The sequence below is a fragment of the Phyllobates terribilis genome, unplaced genomic scaffold, assembly GCF_046119375.1.
Source record: "Phyllobates terribilis strain yellow unplaced genomic scaffold, ASM4611937v1 Scaffold_5__5_contigs__length_657084704, whole genome shotgun sequence".
Taxonomy (NCBI): domain Eukaryota; kingdom Metazoa; phylum Chordata; class Amphibia; order Anura; family Dendrobatidae; genus Phyllobates; species Phyllobates terribilis.
In genome coordinates this window covers 78,983,355-79,003,737 of record NW_027362765.1, presented here as the reverse complement: position 1 = coordinate 79,003,737, position 20,383 = coordinate 78,983,355, and the positions used below count along the sequence as shown (strand labels likewise).

The window sequence follows — 20,383 nt, the reverse complement described above, 5'->3', positions numbered from 1 at the left end:
TATACGAAGGGAGGTATGTGTCACTACGGCTGCTTGCCTGTGTGAACTGAACCTACAACTTTTCACCAGCATGTTATATGTTGGGGGTGTAATCACCATTGTGAAGTGAGTGGATTTGTGTGAATGGCATAGAGATAGGGTGGGAAGTCATTCACCCTACCTCCCCTCAGGGTGTGGCTGAGCAAGCTTAAATGCTCAGACACTGTTTTTTTTTCTCTGGTGTGATCTGGAAAGTCAAGTCTCCAGGCTGTGTGTGGAAGCTAGAGAGCTCCACAAAAGGACTTTGCCTGAACGGCTTGTGATACCGAGAGCGGGCAGAACCCGCTCACTTATGGACTGTGCTATACTTTATGTTTTTGTTTTGCCGTTACACCGGAAAGGCCGTGTTTACTTTACTGAATCTGCAGTGCTTATGCAGCTACAATAAACCTGCAGAGGAAACCGTGTCATGAGTCTATTTCTGGAAACAGCCGAGTGAGTCGTCTTACCACAGTTGGTGTGAGAGTGCGTGCAAGATTCCAGGAACACTTGTACCTGCCACAGAGAACAGTGGATGTCCTGGCTAAAGGCTGTCAACCAGCAGGAAACGTCCGGCAGCATGGAAGAGCTAATCAAGCACCTGGTGCAGAGACAGCCGAGCATGTAGCAGCAGCACCTGCAGAGCCTGCAGAGCGTGCAGCAGCAGCACCAAGAGCAGCTACAGCAGCAACAAGAGACCACTAAACTGCTGATGCAACAGATCCAGCTCCAGAAACAACAGGAGCAGCATCATCAACAGCAGCAGCTGATCGAGTTACTTGCAGAGGCGGTCCATCGCACAGCAACAGCTCCGACAAGTCCAGTTGATGACTCACATGTCAGGAAGACAGTAAGGAGAGTGTTACAGAAGATTACCCCAGGGGATGACGTTGAGGCATTCCTGACTGTTTTTGAAAGGGTGGCGGAACAGGAGAGATTGCCTCTGTAGCAGTGGGGGGAGGTTCTGGCGCCATATTTGACTGGGGAGCCACAGAAGGCCTATTATAATCTGACTTTACAAGACGTAAAGGAATACGCCAAATTAAAAACCGAGATATTGGCACGCTCAGGAGTGACTATGTCTGTCAGAGCGCAAAGGGTCCACCACTGGGCGTACGCTGGCGACAAACCTCGACGCTCACAGATGTTTGCCTTGCTACATCTAGTCCAGAAGTGGCTGCAGCCAGAGTCTTCCTCTCCTGCCCAGATGGTTGAGCGTGTGGTGATGGACAGATTCATCCATTCCCTACCCAAGCCAATGCAGACCTCGCGAACAACCTCGTGGACCTGGTAGAGAGGTACCAAGTGGTCGAAAAATCTCTCGGGAACCTGGACATAGTAAATTCCTGTACTGGGGTACCCAAAGAGGGGCGGGCTCACCACTTAAGGGGTCTAGAGTCACAAACTGGGGTCATCCCAAACCCACTGAGGGTCCGGCAAAGACTGCTGTGAGGGATGTGGTATGTTGGCAGTGTCACAACCCTGGACACGTAGTCACCCGGTGTCATATGTCCCCTGAGCCAATGGACTGCAGCCTAGGCAGATGATGTTCATATTATGCTTATCCAGCCTGCAGTGTGGACTGTCAACCCGGCGAGGGGCCACAGGCGTGTGCCGTGTCCATTAATGTAGTAAAGGTGATTGGACTGTTAGACTCTGGGAGTCTGGTTACCTTAATCAATGCCACCCTTCCCCACCAGCTGATCCCTAAAAACACTGTGGGCATCCACTGCATACATGGGGACGCCAAGAACTTCCCGGTGGCCAGGGTGAATGTGGGAACAGACTGTGGTGCCCAATCCCACGAGGTCAGGGTGGTCAAGGGCCTGATACATCCCATCATATTGGGGGACGATTTTTCCTTGTTCTGGGACTTGTGGGGTAAGGAAACCGGACTGAGTCATGGGGTCAAAAGCCAGGTCCCTAGGGAAATACCCCAGGCGACAAGTGGATGAGTCCCCACTGTGTGTCCTTGCTAGCGACGAGGATGAGACTGTGACCGAGAAGGCCGACCTTCCTGTGTTAGAGGGTTCCGGAGAGAACTTTGGGTCTGCTCAAGTTCGGGACTTGACCTTGTAGGGGGCATGGGACAATGTTACTGTCTGTAATGGGGTTGCTCAAGAGCTGGGGGCAGACACCAGGTACCCACCGCTTTGCAGTTCAGGGGGAGCTATTATACTGGGTGACTAAACTAAGAGGTGAGGAGATAGTGGAACAGCTGTTAGTTCTCGGGACATACCGATGGAGGGTATTAGATATGACCCACTCACATGCTCTGGGGGGACACCTGGGGGTTGAGAAAACCCAAGAAAGAATAATGAGGAGGTCCTATTGGCCAGGATGTTACCGGGAGATCTTAAAACTATTGTAGGTCCTGCCCCACCTGCCAGATAACTGCGCCCTCCTGCCACTTCCGTAGTCCCTTAGTTCCACTACCGGTGATAGAGGTTCCCTTTGAGAGGATTGCCATGGACCTCGTGGGTCCCTTAGTCAAATTGTCCCGGGGCCACCAATGCATCCTGGTGGTCATGGATTATGCGACCCGGTACCCCGAAGCGGTACCCTTAAGGAACTCGTCCAGTAAGAGTATAGCCCGGGAACTGGTTCATATTTTAGCTCGGACAGGTCAGCCAAAAGAGATTTTGACAGAACAAGGAACTCCCTTCATGAGCAAAGTGATAAAGGAGCTCCGTAGAGTCCTTCAGATTGCCCAGATACGGACCTTAGTTTACCATCCACAGACGGACGGCCTGGTGGAACGCTTTACCAAAACCTTGAAAGCGATGCTCAGTAAGGTCGTTGAAAAGGATGGGTGAGACTGGGACTACCTGCTTCCATTTCTGCTTTTCTCGATCAGAGAAGTCCCTCAAGCCTCTACTGGCTTCTCTCCGTTTGAGCTCCTGTATGGCCGGCATCCAAGAGGTCTCCTAGACATTGCCAAGGAAACCTGGGAGGCCGAGGTCACGCCCCACCGGAGCGTCATCGAACATGTTGCGGGAGAGAATGGTGAAAGTGATGCCCATCATGAAGGAACATCTCTTCCAGGCGCAGGAACCCCAGGCGAGGGTGTGTAACCGGTCGGCAAGGCTGAGACAGTTCCAGCCTGGGGATCGCGTTCTGGTTCTCATCCCCACCATCGAAAGTAAGTTCCTGGCCAAGTGGCAAGGCCCGTATGAGGTGGTGGAGAAATTCGGTGAACTGAACTACAGAGTCCACCAACCTGGCCGAAGAAAGCCGCATCAGGTGTACCATGTGAACCTGCTTAAGCGATGGCGAGAACCTGTCAGAGCTCCTTGCCTGGGAGCCACTCCCAGAGGCAAAGTGGAAGATGTCACAATAGCGGAGACTCTATCGCCGGCCCAGAAGCAACAGTGTCAAGAACTGTTACAGCGGAATCGTGACCTGTTCTCAGAGTTGCCGGGGCATATACAGGTAGAGCATGACGTGCTAACAGAGCCGCATATAAGGGTAAACCTGAAACCCTACAGGATTCCTGAAGCACGCAGTGAGGTGATCTCAACCGAGGTGAAAAGGATGTTAGACCTCGGTGTGATAGAGGAGTCAAAGAGTGGATGGTTGAGTCCCATCGCCCTCGTGCCAAAACCCAACAGGGAGTGGAGGTTTTGTAATGACTACCACCTGCTGAATGAGTTGTCCAAATGTGACGCATACCCGATGCCCCGCGTCGACGAACTCATCGAGAGGCTTGGACCAGCGAGGTATATCACCACCCTTGACCTGACGAAGGGCTACTGGCAGATCCCCATGTCCCAGACGGTCAAGGAGAATACGGCTTTCTCGACACTTGATGGGTGTTTCCAATACACTCGAATGCATTTCAGACTGCAGGGGGCCTCAGACACCCTCCAGAGGGCTATGGATCGGATCCTAGCCTTAAATAAGAAGTATGCCGCAGCCTACATTGACGGTATTGTGGTCTTTAGCCCAGACTGGGCTAGTCATCTATCTTAGGTACAGGCAATTCTGGATGCTCTGAGGAAGGTGGGATTTACTATAAATCAAAAAAAGTGTGCCTTTGGAAAGGAAGAAGTCAAGTACTTGGGTTATGTCGTCAGGAGAGGTGAAATAAAGCCACAAGTCAATAAAGTGGAGGCAATCCAGAACTGGCCGCAACCAATAAGCGAGTGAGAGCGTGCCTGGGAATTGTGGGTTATTACCGGAGGTTTATCCAAAATTTTGCCATGATGGCTGTGCCACTTACGGACCTCCTAAAAGGCATCAGATTAATGATGGTGAAATGGACAGAGGAAACAGACGGCATTCCAGAGGTTGAAGCTAGCTATGTGTAAGCAGCCAATCCTGGTAGCACCTGACTTTGAGAAAGAATTTTTGCTTCTGACAGACTGTTCAGAAGTTGGCTTAGGACCCGTACTCTCTCAAGAGATAAATGGGGAAGAACATCCCATTCTCTATGTGAGCCGGAAGCTCTCTTCCTGCGATAAAAACTATGCGATAGTAGAAAAAGAGTGTTTGGCCGTAGATACACTGAGATACTACCTACTAGGCCGGAAGTTTAAACTGGCATCAGACCATGCCCCTTTGAGATGGTTGAGAGAAATAGTAACTCTGACACTGACTAATAATGGTAGGTATCAGCTATAATCTCTAATTGACATAAGGGATAAAGCTCTTAAATAGTTATATTCACCTATAGCAAGTGGTCCACAATAACATAAAGGCTCCTGCTTCCTGCCCCGACGTGCACGTTTCGCCGTAGCTTCTTCGGTGACAGTGTCAGAGTTACTATTAAGCAAGAAGTGTTTATTTAATGTTACTATTTATAGAGGTAATTATGTGCTGGATCTATGTGTCTTTTAGGACCTACAGCACTATTATCATCTGATGTATTACTTTGGCCATACCTCTTGCTGTATTAAGCTCTGACATAGTTTTGACAATAATTCAGTGTTAAGCATATCTGGGCTGTTTAGTGTCAGAATAATCAAGATGAAATGCCATGTTGAAATTTTCTTGTACCTTTGATGGACTGAGTACTGTATTATCTTCAGTATATACCTACTTGGTGTTAATCAAGTTCATTTTTTGAATATATGAATCAATTTTGAAGTATTAAATTTATGGCAGCTGACAAGTGAAACACATTTTGTGTGTAAAAAGCTTTATAGTTTCACCTTTTTGTCTCTGAATATAAAAAGGTTCCATTTTGTCTTCCTTTACATTGGTACCTTTTCCTATTTTAATTATTTTTATCATGTTTAAAATAAAATATTTATTTTAACACATTTTTGTTACTTCCATTTTTTTGCGTGGTGACTATCGGGCACTGTGTAAAAGTTCTGTGTGTAAATTACATTAGCGATATCTATAGTAAATTCTACAATAGCTCAGAAATCGACGAATCCTCGCTGCGCACAGTGCAGACTGGACATTATAGTCCTCCATACAGTATTATGGGCACCACATGGTCCTCCATACAGTATTATGGGCCCCATATATTGTTCTATACAGAATAATGGCCCCCATATAATGCTCCATACAGAATAATGGCCCCTATATAATGCTCCATACAGGATACTGGCCCCCATATAATGCCCCATGCAGGCTGTGTTTCCCCACATAATGCCCCATGCAGTCTGCCCCCCCATATAATGCCCCATGCAGGATGTCACCCCCCTCCATATAATGCCCCATGCCGGGTATCACTCTCCCCCATATAATGCCCTATGCAGGATGTCACCTCTACCCCCCAAATAATGCCCCATGCAGGATGTCACCTCTCCCCCCCATATAATGCCCTATGCAGGATGTCACCTCTCACCCCATATAATGTCCCATGCAGGATGTCACCTCTCCCCCCCATATAATGCCCCATGCAGGATGTCACTCCCCCTTCCCATATAATGCCCTATGCAGGATGTCACTCCCCTTCCATATAATGCCCCATGCAGGATGTCACCCCCCCATATAATGCCCCATGCAGGATGTCATTCCCCCCCCCATATAATGCCCATTGCAGGATGCCATTCTCCCCCCCCCCCATATCATGCTCATTGCAGGATGTCATTCCCCCCCATATAATGCCCCATGCAGGAAGTCATCCCCCCCCCCATATAATGCCCCAGGGCCATGCAGGATGTCACTTCCCCCCCGATATAATGCCCCATGCAGGATGTCACTTCCTCCCCCCCATATAATGCCCCATGCAGGATGTCATCCCCACCCCATATAATAGTAACATAGTTTGTAAAGCCAAATAAAGACTTGGGTCCATCAAGTTCGACCTGTTAGTTCTGTAATTGCTAAAGTTGATCCAGAGGAGGGCAAAAACCCCAAATGATTTAGCCAATCTTCACCTGAGGAAAAATTCCCTCCTGACTCTGAAACCAGCAGTCAGAATAAATCCCTGTATCAACCTACTATTTTATTTTATTTTTAAGTATATGCTGAAATCTGCCTGGTATCTAGAAATGCATCCAGTCCCCGCTTGAACTGGTGTAGTGAATCTGACATTACCGTCTCCTCACTCAGTGAATTCCATATTCTCACTGCTCTTACCGTAAAGAACCCCTTCCTATGCTGGTGCTGAAACCTTTTCTCTTCCAGTCTTAGTGAATGCCCTCTTGTTACCGTAATATCCCTCCTTTTGAACAAATCCCGGGCAAGATCTCTATACTGTCCCCTAACATATTTGTACATATTTATTATGTCCCCCCTCAACCTTCTCTTTTCTAGGCTGAATAGTCCTAGTTTTGCCAACCTCTCTGGGTATTGCAGTCCCTCCATTCCCTTTATTAATTTTGCTGCCCTCCTTTGTACCTTTTCAAGCTCATTTATATCCTTTCTATATATTGGGGCCCATAACTGAGCACAGTATTCCAAGTGTGGTCTGACCAGTGCTTTGTACAGTGGAAGAACAATGTTCTCATCCTTTGCAGCTATACCTCTTCTGATACATCCCATTACCCTGTTTGCCCTTACAGCAGCGGCCTGACTTTGGGCACTCCAATTTAGCTTGCTATCAATCAAGATGCCCAAGTCCTTCTCCATCTCTGAATTCCCCAATGATTTCCCATTCAGTGAGTACTGGTGACTTCCATTTTTCCTTCCCATATGTATGACCTTACATTTCTCCTCGTTAAACCTCATTTGCCATTTAATGCTCCACCTACCCAGCTTATCCAAATCCCTCTGTAGGTCTGCACTGTCCTCTTTTGTATTAATTGTTTTACATAACTTTGTGTCATCTGCAAATATTGATATTTTACTATTTATCCCGTTGACTATGTCGTTAATAAAGATGTTAAATAACATTGGGCCTAGTACAGACCCCTGTGGTACCCCACTAGTGACGCTTACCCAATCTGAGTATATTCCATTTATAACCACCCTCTGCCTTCTATCCTTTAGCCAGTTAGCTACCCACTTGCAGACATTTTCCCCCAGCCCCATCATTCTCATTTTGTATACCAACCTATTATGTGGCACGCTATCGAACGCTTTTGAGAAGTCGAGATACACGACATCCACTGGTTCCCCCTGATCTACTCGAGAGCTAACCTCCTCATAGAAGTCAATCAGGTTTGTTTGGCAGGAGCGATTCCTCATGAATCCATGTTGGTTCGGGATTAAAAGATTATTAGCATCAAGATGCTCCGTAATTGCCTCTTTAATGAAGCTTTCAAAAATTTTGCCCACAACGGACGTCAGACTCACCGGCCGATAGTTTCCGGCGTCACTTTTCGCTCCCTTTTTGAATATTGGCACTACATTCGCCTGTCGCCAATCAAGTGGCACAGACCCAGTCTCAACAGAGTCCTTAAATATAAGATATAACGGTCTGTCTATCACATTACTTAGTTCCCTTAGTACCCGTGGGTGTATGCCATCAGGTCCTGGTGATTTGTTTATTTTAATGTTACTGAGGCGTTTCTGTACCTCAACTTGGGTTAGATTTGTCATACTTAGTGGAGGATTAAGCTTGTCACTTCTCATTTCTCCTGTTCTATTTCCTTTGTGAAAGTTGTCAAAAAAAAAATATTTAATAGATTAGCTTTATCCTCATCTTTCTCTATGATTTTGCCTTCCTCACTTTTTATCGGTCCAATATTATCCGATTTAATCCTTTTACTATTTATATACGTAAAGAACAGTTTGGGATTTGATCTACTTTCCCTAGCAATACGTTTCTCTGTTTCCTCCTTCGCTATTTTTATGTTTTTTACAGGTTCTCGTTTTTTCCTTGTAACACATTAGTGCCTCCTTACTGTTTTCCTGTTTTAATCTCTTGAATGCCTCTTTTTTGCTATTTAACGCCCCTTTTGCGTTCTTGTTCAACCATATTGGTTTCCTCTTATTTCTGGCCCTTTTATTCCCATACGGTATATACCTCTCGCACTGAGTATTCAGAATTCTTTTGAAGGTTTCCCATTTACTATTCGTATTCCTTTGATTAAGAACTTTGTCACAGTCAATAAGTTGAAGGTTTTCTATCAGCTGATCAAACTTCGCCCTCCTAAAGTTTAATGTTTTTGTTGTTCCCTTATTGATAACCCTACTGAAGGGCATTTTGAAGTCGATAATATTATGGTCGCTATTACCTAGGTGCCCCCCTATCTGTACCTCAGTTATTCTATCAGGCCTATTAGTCAATATTAAGTCTAACACTGCCTTCCCTCTCGTTGGTTCCTGCACTAGTTGGGAGAGATAATTATCCTTAATATTTGTCAAGAACCTTTTTCCTTTCTGAGATCTACAGGTTTCTGTTTCCCAGTCAATATCCGGGTAGTTGAAATCCCCCATTACAATCACTTCATTATGTTTTGCTACTTTGTCTATTTGTCCTAATAGCAGATTCTCATTCTCCTCTGTTATATTTGATGGCTTATAGCAGACCTCCAGTAATATTTTATTATTATTTTTTGCCCCCTCTATCTCTACCCACATGGACTCGACCCCCTCTTCTCCCTCTCCTATATCTTCCCTTAGTCTGGGTTTTAGACATGACTTTACATATAAGCCGACTCCTCCGCCTTTCCCCTGTTTCCGGTCCCTTCTAAATAAACTATAATCTAATAAATTTTTGCACCAATGATATGTGCACCCCTGATACTCACCCTCTACATAGCACATCATACAAAACTGATTAATCTACTGTCCAAATGCATTTTGAGTCAATTGAGAGAAAATCAAAATATGAATATTTGTTGTTGTCGACACTTCTTGATTCCACCTACAGGAGATTTTCTGACCCCCCATTCTACAACCATAGATGTTAATATGGAGTCGGCCCCTCTGAAGAATTTACAGTTATTATTCTACTGGGAAGGCTTTCTACAAGATTATGGAGGTGTCTGTGAGACTTTTTGGCCACGAAGCAGAAAAGCATTTGTTAGCTCAGGCACTGATGTTGGATGAGAGGTCCTGGGCTCACAATATCCACATCCTAAAAGTGTTCAATGGGGTTTGTGGGGTCTGATCAGGATATACAATCTTTAGGGATGATTTTATAACCTTTTCCTGCCTGATGAGCATCAACAACTCTTCTTCTGTGGTCCTCAGAAATCTCCTTTGTGCCATGATAAACTTCCATAAACATATATTGTGAAGATCAGACTTTGATAGATCCTTATTCTTTAAATAAAATAGGTCACCTACATACACCTGATTGTCATTCCATTAATTGAAAACAACTCTGGTCAGGGGTCTGTGCACCCATTGAAGTTCTACCACATCAAGTTTGCTCAACCATGCCATTATGGACTTTGATAAAGCTTATATATTCCACAGCGCTTTACAGACATTATCATCACTGTCCCCATTGGGGCTCACATTCTAAATTCACTATCAGTATGTCTTTGGAGTGTGGGAGGAAACCAGAGCACCCAGATGTTGCCCTTGGTTGGATTTGAACCCAGGACCCCATTGCTGCAAAGCAACAGTGCTAACCACTGAGCCACCTTGCAGCCCATGCTGACCTTGCTTTTTGCACTGGGCACAGTCACTCTAGAGCTGAAAAGGGCCATCTACAAGCTGCTCCTACAAAGTTGGAAGCATATAATTATACAAAATGTCTTATATGCTAAAGTATTAAGATTTCATATCATTGCAAGTAAGGCGCCAACCCCTAAATCACAAGTCCATACCATTATGCAATCAACCAAGTAACATTTACCTGGTATTCAGCAAACCCTGACTTGTGGAACAGACTGCCAGATAACACAGATAACAACACAGATAACACAGTGATAACCCACTGAGTACAGATAATGTAAAAATTTAGCCAGTAGAAAAAGAATAATAAAAAATGGGAATCCTAAGTAGTTGACTTGATATCTTTTAATGGCTAATTGAGAAGGTGATGAAAAATAGCAGCTTCCAAGGCTACTTACAGTGGTGCTTGAAAATTTGTGAATCCTTCAGAATTTTCCATAATTCTGCATACATTTGACCTAAAACTACATCAGATTTTTACATGCCCTAAAAGTTGATAAAGAGAAAGAAATCCAACTAATTAGTCAAAAATATTAGACTGTCATTTTTCAAATTCGAAAAATGATCCAATATCACACGTCTGTGAGTGATGAAAGTGTGTAAAGCTTTGCATACAGTAACTGGTGTGACTTCCTTTGTGCAGCTATAACTGCATCTAAACGATTCAGGTAATTGTTGATTAATCCTACACATCGGCTTGTAGGAATTCCTCCCATGAGCTGCTTGCTTCAGGTCCTTCCACAACATTTTTTTTAGTATTAAGGCTAGGGCTTTGACTTTGCCATTCCAAAACCTTATCTTTATTCTTCTTTAATCATTCTTTTGTAATAATACTTGTGGCTTTGGGTCATTGTCTTGCTGTATGACCCACTTTTGCTCGAGATTCAGTTTATGGATAGCTGTCACAACATCTCCCTTTAGAATTTTCTGGTATAATTTGTAATTATTTTTTCCATCAAGGATGGAAGCCTTCCTGGCCTACATGCAGCAGAATAGGCCCAAACCATGATTCAACCAGCACCGTGTTTGACAGATGGTGTGAGGTGTATATGCTGTAATGAAGTGCTTTTCTTTCTCCAAACATAACTCTTCTTATTAAAAACAAAAAGTTTAGTTTTGGTCTCATCCATCCATAAAACATTGTTCTAAGATCACTTATCCATCCATAAAACATTGCTCTAAAGATCACTTGGACAACTCTTCTGGCTTATCCAAGTGATCTTTACCAAATTTCAGATTGGCAGCAATGTTCTTTTTGGAGAGCAGTGGCTCTCTTCTTGCTATCCTGCCATGCACACCATTGTTGTTCAATCACCTCCTTATATTGGACTCATGAAAATTAACTAATGTGAGAGGGGCCTTTTGTTGCTTATAAGTAACCTTGGTTTCATTTGTGACCTCGCAAACTATTATATGCCTCGCTCTTGGGAGTGATCTTTGTTGGTCGACCACTCCTGGGGAGGGTAATACTTGTCCTCGATATCCTCCATATTCATATATCCTTCCAATCTGTCTGACTGTGGATGGTTATGTAAGCATTTCCAGCCTGATTTGCATCAACAACTCTTCTTCTGAGGTACTCAGAAATCTCCTTGTGCCATGATACCCATGACAAACTTTCATAAACATCTATTGTGAAGATCACACTTTGATAGATCCTTATTCTTTAAAGAAAATAGGTCACCTACGTGCACCTGATTGCCATCTCATTAACTGAAAAATACAGACTCTAATTTTCCCTTCAAATGATCTGCTAACAGTAAAGGTTCACATACTATTATCACTTACAAGTATGTGAAATTGGACCATTTTCCTCATTTAAAAATGACAAAGTCAATTTTTCACTCGTTTTATTTGGTTCTCTTCATCTACGTTTAGAACTTTGAGAACCCCTATTAGGGAATTCACTAACTGAGGGAAACATTAGTTTCAATATTAATGAGTATATTACATTAGGTCCAAGGGAGTTATATATAGAATAAAATGTCCCTGCAATAAATATTATGTAGGGAGAATAAAATGACAACTATGTAAAGGGGTTGGTGAACATATTCGTAATATAAGCAATAAATTTGAGGGTCATCATTTGTCCAGCCACTGCAACCAAACATGAAGGACAAGTTGATGGTTCAGTATTTTTGGATATACAAATTGTAAAGAGAGATTGGGGTCGAGGAGATTACTTAAAACAAACGTCACGTATTGAAAGCAAATGGATATTTGAAATGGATACCTTGGCACCAAAGGGCCTAAATGACGAAATTGAGCCATTTGCCTTTAAATGAATAAGTACTAGCTTGTGGAGAGATAAAGGAGTCTTGCTATATAAGACATCAGTGCATGGACCATAGCCATCCATGAAAAAATGAAGCCATGTTTTCCAAAATGCATAGAAAGGAATATTGCTCCATGCTCTGAACCTTAGCATCATAGTGACGTCATTTCGACTTGCCTCCCTGAAATCCTGTGTAGAACGCACAAGTTACTAACTACTGAGTGAGCGTTACCGGCCTGAACACCTCTGAGTCTGGACTATAATTGCTGCTCTATGGGATATACCCTACCTTACAGTAGATTTGTCCACCGGACATTAAGAAGATTGAGCCCATTAGGAAGAAAGTTGACATTATTTAACTTATGTGTCATGTTGAATGAATGCCGTATCACCACTCACCTGATCGAAACCTCCATCCATCTGTGCTACATTGCTCACTTTATATTACTCATTGTCCTAACATTCTAAAGTCTGTGGATTTTCTTACCTTGTCAGATATGAGCTAATAGGTTTTTAATATAGATATACATGTTTTATTGATGCATTTAGTTTCATTAGTGGGTAGCATCCTTGTGTGACCCCTGGAGGATCTGAATTCAAAAGGTCACAATGCTTAATTGATCGAAGGTCCTCCTTGGAGACCATTTGTCTAATACCTTGAATTAGAGTGGATTCACTATCATTCAGTACTGAAGGGGTTAAGGACCCTTTCCCTTTTGGCTGTGAAGTTGTAGCTTTAGAACTCAGCTGAAGCACCTTGTGACCACTCCCTTCCGCTATATAAACCTACTCCCAGCTCCATCCCTTGGCGGTTATAGATCCTCTATACTGACCTCTTTGAAGGAGCCTATCTCTGGATAAGCTGTCGTGTTCATTACTATTGCAGCAGCAGTTTCCTGTTGGAGAAGTTGAGGGGTGCTATTTGTTGTGTTTTTCCCTCCTATTTGGCTTACCTTCCTCGTGTTGTCTTATGGTAGTAGTGTGACTACTGTCTCGCTGGCCTACACACAAGACAGGGTAAGTTCAGGGCCAGCGGGGGCTTGGGCATGTGATCACGCAAGGGGGTATGACCAGTCTAGGGGCCATAGGGAGTGCAGGGATCTGACTCAGGTTTATGTTAGGAGGTGACTCCTCTCCCTCCTCCCAATCATGATGGGTCCCAGCAGTCGGACTCCCATCAATCAACAAGATGTACGGTAAGTGATAACTTGTTTTCACGGGACAAGCTTTTTAAAGTAGAGATGGTAGGCATTTTGTATATAAACAGTCAAGAGATAATATCTTACATAGTGCTGTTGAAAAAAGGCAAATGTCCATTGGGAAGACCCAGGGTCTTCTGTGGGTGTAACGCTACTCAGACAACACAGGGTGAAGGTAAAACAGCGTGGCAATACTTTATTGAACCACGAAGCGGACAATAAACACACAGAACAGTCCCAGCAAATACCCAAGATGGTACAACATTACACAGGCTCACACTTCTTTCTCCGCCCGCCTAGGATAGAACAGCTGCGACTTTGGAGACTTCAAGGGCCGACTACCTCAACCAGTAGCCACCCCGCTTCTGGCGGGGTCCCACAGAGAGGAGGTAGCAGCAAGCTTAGGAAGCTAGCAGTCCATCAAGGTGCAGGGCCAGGAGATCCGAGGCTCCCAACCTGGCCTCTCCGAGAGTTTCCATGGGGCCAGATGACCGGTGGGTCCCAATATGGCTTCTCCGAATGTCTCCGTGGGTTGCAGGCGACCGGTGGCAACCCCAAACTCCTGGCAACCCCAAACAACATATCCATGGGGCCAGGTGACTTGTTCGTCCTCTCCTGGTCTCCCCAAAATGTATCCATGGTTTCTCTGATGGTCAAATGGAGCAGATCTGTATCTTTCCAGTCAGGGCCGATACGCTTAGACTAGAAGCATATAGAATTCAAATTTGTGTCTCTTTTGGTAATGCCATGCAATCCATTTGCTGTCCTGAATGATGTCTCTCATTCTCCTTGTAAAGTCTTTCAGATGCTCCTTGATTCTGTCCCAAGTCTCTCTGCTACAGAAGCACATGTCATTTTTAAGAACACATCCACAGGTCAAGGGTCATTAGTCACATGTCAAAGGTAAAGGTGCTGGGCATTACTCAGATGGCTCAGCTATTATTGTTTGAGATAATCTATTTACATAGTTGGCATCACAGGGGCTGTTTTAATTTAACTTTCAGGGGACTTAGTACAATTTGTCATTAGCATAGTAAACATGATTGTTTCCTAACGAATAGAATTCAGCATTCAGGGTCATACAAATACTATGACCTTTTTGTTCAGCAAGAGAAATACAAATACATTTATAAGTCAACACAACACAATAGTGTATTTCTCTTGACTTAACAAATCTAATAGTCTGGCTAATTAAGATTTTAGGCTGTATTGTCACATCCATTAATTTCAACTGAGGGATGACAGAATATAAATGAATGGTAGTCATATAGGTAAACCAATAATCTAATGCAATCCAACCTAAAAAGGGAAAGTTTCCCTTTTGATTCCAAGTGTTGATCAAAGTAAACTATTCAGAACAATAATTTTAAGACATTTAAATATGTACTAAATCACAAGAAAAGCCACAATGGTGCTACTATTCATTCACAAGTACAGCATAATAGAGTGAATTCATTCACGCTGGGGACGAAGGGACAACCAGAGTGCAATGGAAACACGAGGCAAGATGTACAAGACCTAATGCAGCAGCAACCCTGCCTCATGTGACCCTACTCCACCACAGCTGCACCCCCTCCCACCCCCAATACTGTAAAATTGGACTATAAGATGCACCACCATTTTATTTTAATTTTTTTTTCCTAATTTCCTCCCCAAAATTTGGGGTGTGTCTTGTCTTACAGTCCGCAAAATATGGTAAATGTAAAATATTTTATACACACGCTAGACACTACTCACACAAAAGCTGTGATGCTGGGTAGCCAAAAGGTCCGAGGTCAAAAAGCTAATAGAGTAAGTCATAAACAGAGGGGTGAGACAAAGGTGTAGTTAGGAAACAGTCCAAGGTCAGAATTCCAAGAAGGTAGCTGATTACAACAAAAGGGCTAGGCAAACCAATGGTCAAGACAAATCCAAGGTCGCAGCAAAGATCAGAATACCAGACAAGGAGCACAGAGCAAGCAAACACCTCATGAGCAAAGCTACAATTGGCAGCAATCAAAGACAGAGAGCTGGTTAAGTAGTCAGGTAATTACTCTGGACAAGAGACACATGGATGAAGCCCCGGCACACCCTGATCCTGATTGGACGGAAAACTGTCACTCCAGACACGGACAGCTTAGCACGCCCCAGCATTCGATTGGACGGCTGAGCGCTTGATCAACATACTGTCAGCTCAGCGCACCCCATTCCTAGATATTTATTAGTAAATGTAAGTGAAGAAAAGCTGGAAACAATAGCGCAATAGGGTTTATCTGATGTATAACGGGGATCAGGGTGTTAGGAATTGCTCACTTGATGGAGATGTGTGAAACACAACAACTCACACAGCTTGAAAATGTTGGCAGCTGCAAGCTGATTTGAAAAGAAACAATAGAGAAATGGGGTTCACTGCGAAGATACCAATAGATGAAAACAGGAAATACCTGACAACGTGTTTCAACGTTAACAAACATCATGACAAAATTTTTGTGGTTTTTCCTGATGAAGAAGTTTGTTAATGTTGAAATTACTTTTCTTTTCATTTGTAGATGTGACTTAACTTTGACAGTAAATGATGACTTATTTTCTTGTAAAATTTGAAAATACATGATTTTGTTAGAAAACGGCTACGTCACTGTGTGAGTACTTTGATGTTTAAGAAAATTTTATTTCTGTGTAAAACATTTCCATCACTCCTAACATAAAAATTGCCTCTCCCTTATGTGAATTTTCTGATGTGCAATGAGTTTATATTTCCCCATAAAACATTTCCCACATTCTGTACATAAAAATCTTTTTTCGCTGTGTGAATTTTCTGATGTGTAGCGAGTGTTGATTTAACATTAAAACATTTCCCACATTCTGAACATGAATATGGTTTTTCCCCTGTGTGAATTCTCTGATGTCTAACAAGTTGAGATTTCTCCGTAAAACTTTTCATACACTCAGAACATGAAAATGGCTTCTCCCCTCTGTGAATTCTCAGATGTACAATAAGACTTGATTTCACTGTAAAACATTTCCCACATTCTGAACATGAAAATGGCTTCTCTCCTTTGTGACTTCTTTGATGTTTAATGAGGACAGCTTTCTCTGTAAAACACTTTTCACATTCTGCACACGAAAATGGCTTCTCCCCTGTGTGACTTTTCTGATGTGCATCAAGATAGCACTTCAATGTAAAACATTTCCCACATTCTTCACAAGAAAATGGCTTCTCTCCTGTGTGAATTCTACGATGTGTAACAAAATTGTATTTCCTGTTAAAACTTTTCCCACATTCTGAGCATGAATATGGTTTCTCCCCTGTGTGCATGCTCAGATGTCTGACAAGTGGGGGTTTTAATGCAAATTTTTTTCCACATTCTGTGCATGAATACGGCTTCTCTCCTGTGTGAGTTTTCTGATGTGCAATTAAAACGTATTTGAACTTATAAGATTTCCCACATTCAGAACATGAAAATGGCTTCTCCTTTGTGTGAGTTCTTTGATGCTTCCTAAGATATGGTTTGTGAGTAAAACATTTTCCACATTCTGGACAGAAATATTCCTTCCCCCTGCTGTGACTTTTCTGATGTGCAACAAGTGATGATTTCACTCTAAAACATTTCCCACAATCTAAACATGAAAATAGGTTCTCCCCTTTGTGAGTTCTTTGATGTTCAAGATCTCCTTTGTTAATTTTATTTTGTTTAACATTCTCTGATAAATCAGAGGATAGGATCTGTTGAAAAGGATCAGAGAATAGATTTTTGCTGTGACGGGCTCGAGGTATATATGGGATAATGAAATGCTCTTCATGTGCATCTGGTGTGATATGATTATCTGTTATAAAATCTGAAAACATCAGATGTTCCTCTGAGCTCCCGATACAGTCATCTGCCAAGAATAAAACTCAATTTATTGTTTGTTTCCAATAACAGTGCCTTGAAATATTATTAATTATAATTAATTATTATACATTCTAGAACATTTCTATAGAAACTGTAGTAAAATTCAATTATAAACAGCTAAAGACAGCTGGCACCATTAGCGTCAAAACAGGTACTTATAGATTATGCTGTTAGGACACCTGCAAATGCTCTTTAATTTTTTTTGCTTCTCTATTAAATCAACCTACTTCCTAGGTCCATGTTTTAGTGCTACTGTCACCAATCTTTTTTCTAGTGAAATATTCATACAAGATTCATAAAAGGGCCTATTAGGTGGTGTCTGTCTCATACATTCCCTAACCCTTAAATGCACTTTAATGAGTAGGCATTAGGAAAGTAAAAGTGCGGCCATATCAATGGCTTAGGAATAAGTGTTGATTAGGACATGAATTACATTTCTTAATTTTTTGTATATTGTTCTTATTTAGTGGAACTAAAGAGTAGAATGGCTCACCTGTTGAGGTGAATTCGTTAAGCCCTAGGTCAGGGTGAGCAGAACGGACTGTATGTTTTAATGCAGAAGACCTGGTCAAACCAAATGGCACATAGCACATGGAAAAGTGAGGACCATTAGATAAAAGAGAAATTTAAATCAAAATTTGGTAAGACCACCCTTAGCATGAAAGCATGAAAGCATCAGTTCTTCTAGGTACATTTGCACAAAAGTTTTGAAGGAACTTGGCAGGGAGGTGGTTCTGAAAAATCTTGGCAAACTAACCACATATCTGTGGATATCAGATGGTCCTAATTCTCTCTGAAGAGGCCATTTGGATACATAAAGAAAGCATTGCAAAATGCTCATTTCTAGAACAGCACCAATCTGACTGCACACTTGGGTCCTTATGGAGGATTCTATACATTTTCTTTACTCATGCTGCTTTTTGGATATCACATATGTTAAGGGCTTGCTTGGTAATGTGGATTCGCAAAGCCATAGTTCAGTGTGAACAGCATGGACTAGAAGGGTTGCTGCAGCATACTTGAACAAGCCAGATTGCATGTGTCACAGCAAGGAACAATAGGTCTGGATATGCTGAATGGCACATGAATTAGTAGATATGGAATGCTGGATAATATGATGATGATCAGCAAAGCAGGTAATACAGGAAGGCACCTTGGAATGGCAGGGTCGAATATGTGGAAAGCACTTTCGAATAACAGGGGAAAATATTGTCTGTTCCCTAGATACAGGGCCGAATGTGCAAAGAGCACCCAAGATCAGCAGACCCGAGTATAGACAATTGAAAACCACAGAGAATAAACAACAGTCAAACACCTGGTTGCAGCAGAGGCAAATGTGCAATAAGCACTCATGATAGTAAAGAGTAGGTGGCAGTGGGACACTTAGATGTACTAGAGGAAACTTTGTCAGGAGGCACACTATATTGCTGCAGGAAAGCCCAGCTGCAGCACATCTGGGATAGTTAGGTGACAAAATACTAGGACACATGTGGTAGTGGCGCGTACACACTACCTAAATACTTGAGCCGTAAGGAGTTGCTTGAGTAGGCCTTAACTTTCCTACTGTAGTGATATCAGAGGACCACACCGCTTTACCATAATAACACAATGCATATAAGATCAGAGAGAGGTGGCGGCAACAGATGGTAAATGTGTGGAGCAAGAGCAGGTGAATAACAGCTTAATTTATTATGTATCATTAGCCCATTGAACTGCACATTGAATCTTATGCTGCTACTTTATGTTAACTTATGGATATACTCAATTGCTGTTTTGTAGGTATAAGGAATTGAACATTGCACAGTGGCCATGAGTGTTTTTAATTCCTTGTTTTTTTTTTTTATATTGGGGCCATATTTACGATTTAAATGTCTATTCTTATTATGGGTAACTTGCTATTTGTCAACCTATTTTTAGGAGTTTTACATGTTTTGGAGTTGTGTAGTTTGGAATTTACAATAACATTTTGCTTATTCATGATGTTCTAATGTACATACTATTTATTTATAAGTACGGTATGTGTGTTGGAGGTTTGGAAAATTGCTCAAGAGTAACTAAACTTTTCTTCTTAACTTAATTATTCATCAAACTTTACAAAATCAAGAATCCTTGTAAAATACTCCATTACCTTAGTTTGTTTCCTTATATCTCCAATACCATGTGCTGGTATAACGGCTCTTTTCCAAGCTGCTGTGATCTTCAGATCAAGCAAGGATCTATACTCAAACATTCTCTCTTTGTGAGCTTTTCTGTTCCTCTCCCCATGCTCAGATAAGAAAGTGTTTCTGAACAGTGCACAAAGGCAGTTCAAGCTTGTGAAAGAGCAGGAACTAGGCAGCTAAAATAGCACTTTCAGCATGATGTTGGAAACATTGTAGAAGGAAGCTAAATAATGCAATGGAGTATATTACAAAAAGCCTCCATTTTTATTCTATGCTGACAGTATCCTCTTGTACCTCTTTTTACAGCACGGAAACCAACAGTCAATCACAGACTTTCTTCTGATTTGAAAGGACACAAAGAATTTCTTTAAAAAAGCAATTTCTCAGTTTAAGAAAAGGCTGATAAAAAATGCAAGCGTCTACCTTAGTTTCGGTCTAGAGAAAAGGTCTGTTTTTCCTCAAGACATATCCACTTAAGGACTTCTATTCACAATCTTACTCCACAAAGTTTGACTTCCAATATGGTTCTGATGATGACCAAATCTTCCAAAATTCGAACTCAGCAAATTTGTCAAGAAAGTTCATTATGCAAAAATTTGAGACTAACTTCACCGCTCATTTGTCCCGCAGCCACCACAGACCACTGACTGTTCCGCCTCTTCTTTCTACAAATCCATGACGTTCGTTTTGGCCATCCTCACTCTGCACCAGGCTTAGTCAGCACCTCATTGACGTCAGAGCCACACAAGGCACTGGCAGCCCAGTCGCAGAGTGACGATGATCCAAGGGGTTGTTGCATGCCGGATAAAAGAAAAAGGGATGGGGAGAGGAGGACCAGACAATGGGAAGCAGCAAAAACAGGAAAAGTGACAATTTTTGAAACCC

The 20,383-nt window shown here is 42.5% G+C and overlaps 1 pseudogene; it reads right to left on the bottom strand.

Moving 5' to 3' along the window:
* The window catches only part of LOC141271472 (uncharacterized), a 149,419-nt pseudogene that overhangs the window by 32,434 nt on the left and 96,602 nt on the right, over window positions 1-20,383 (bottom strand).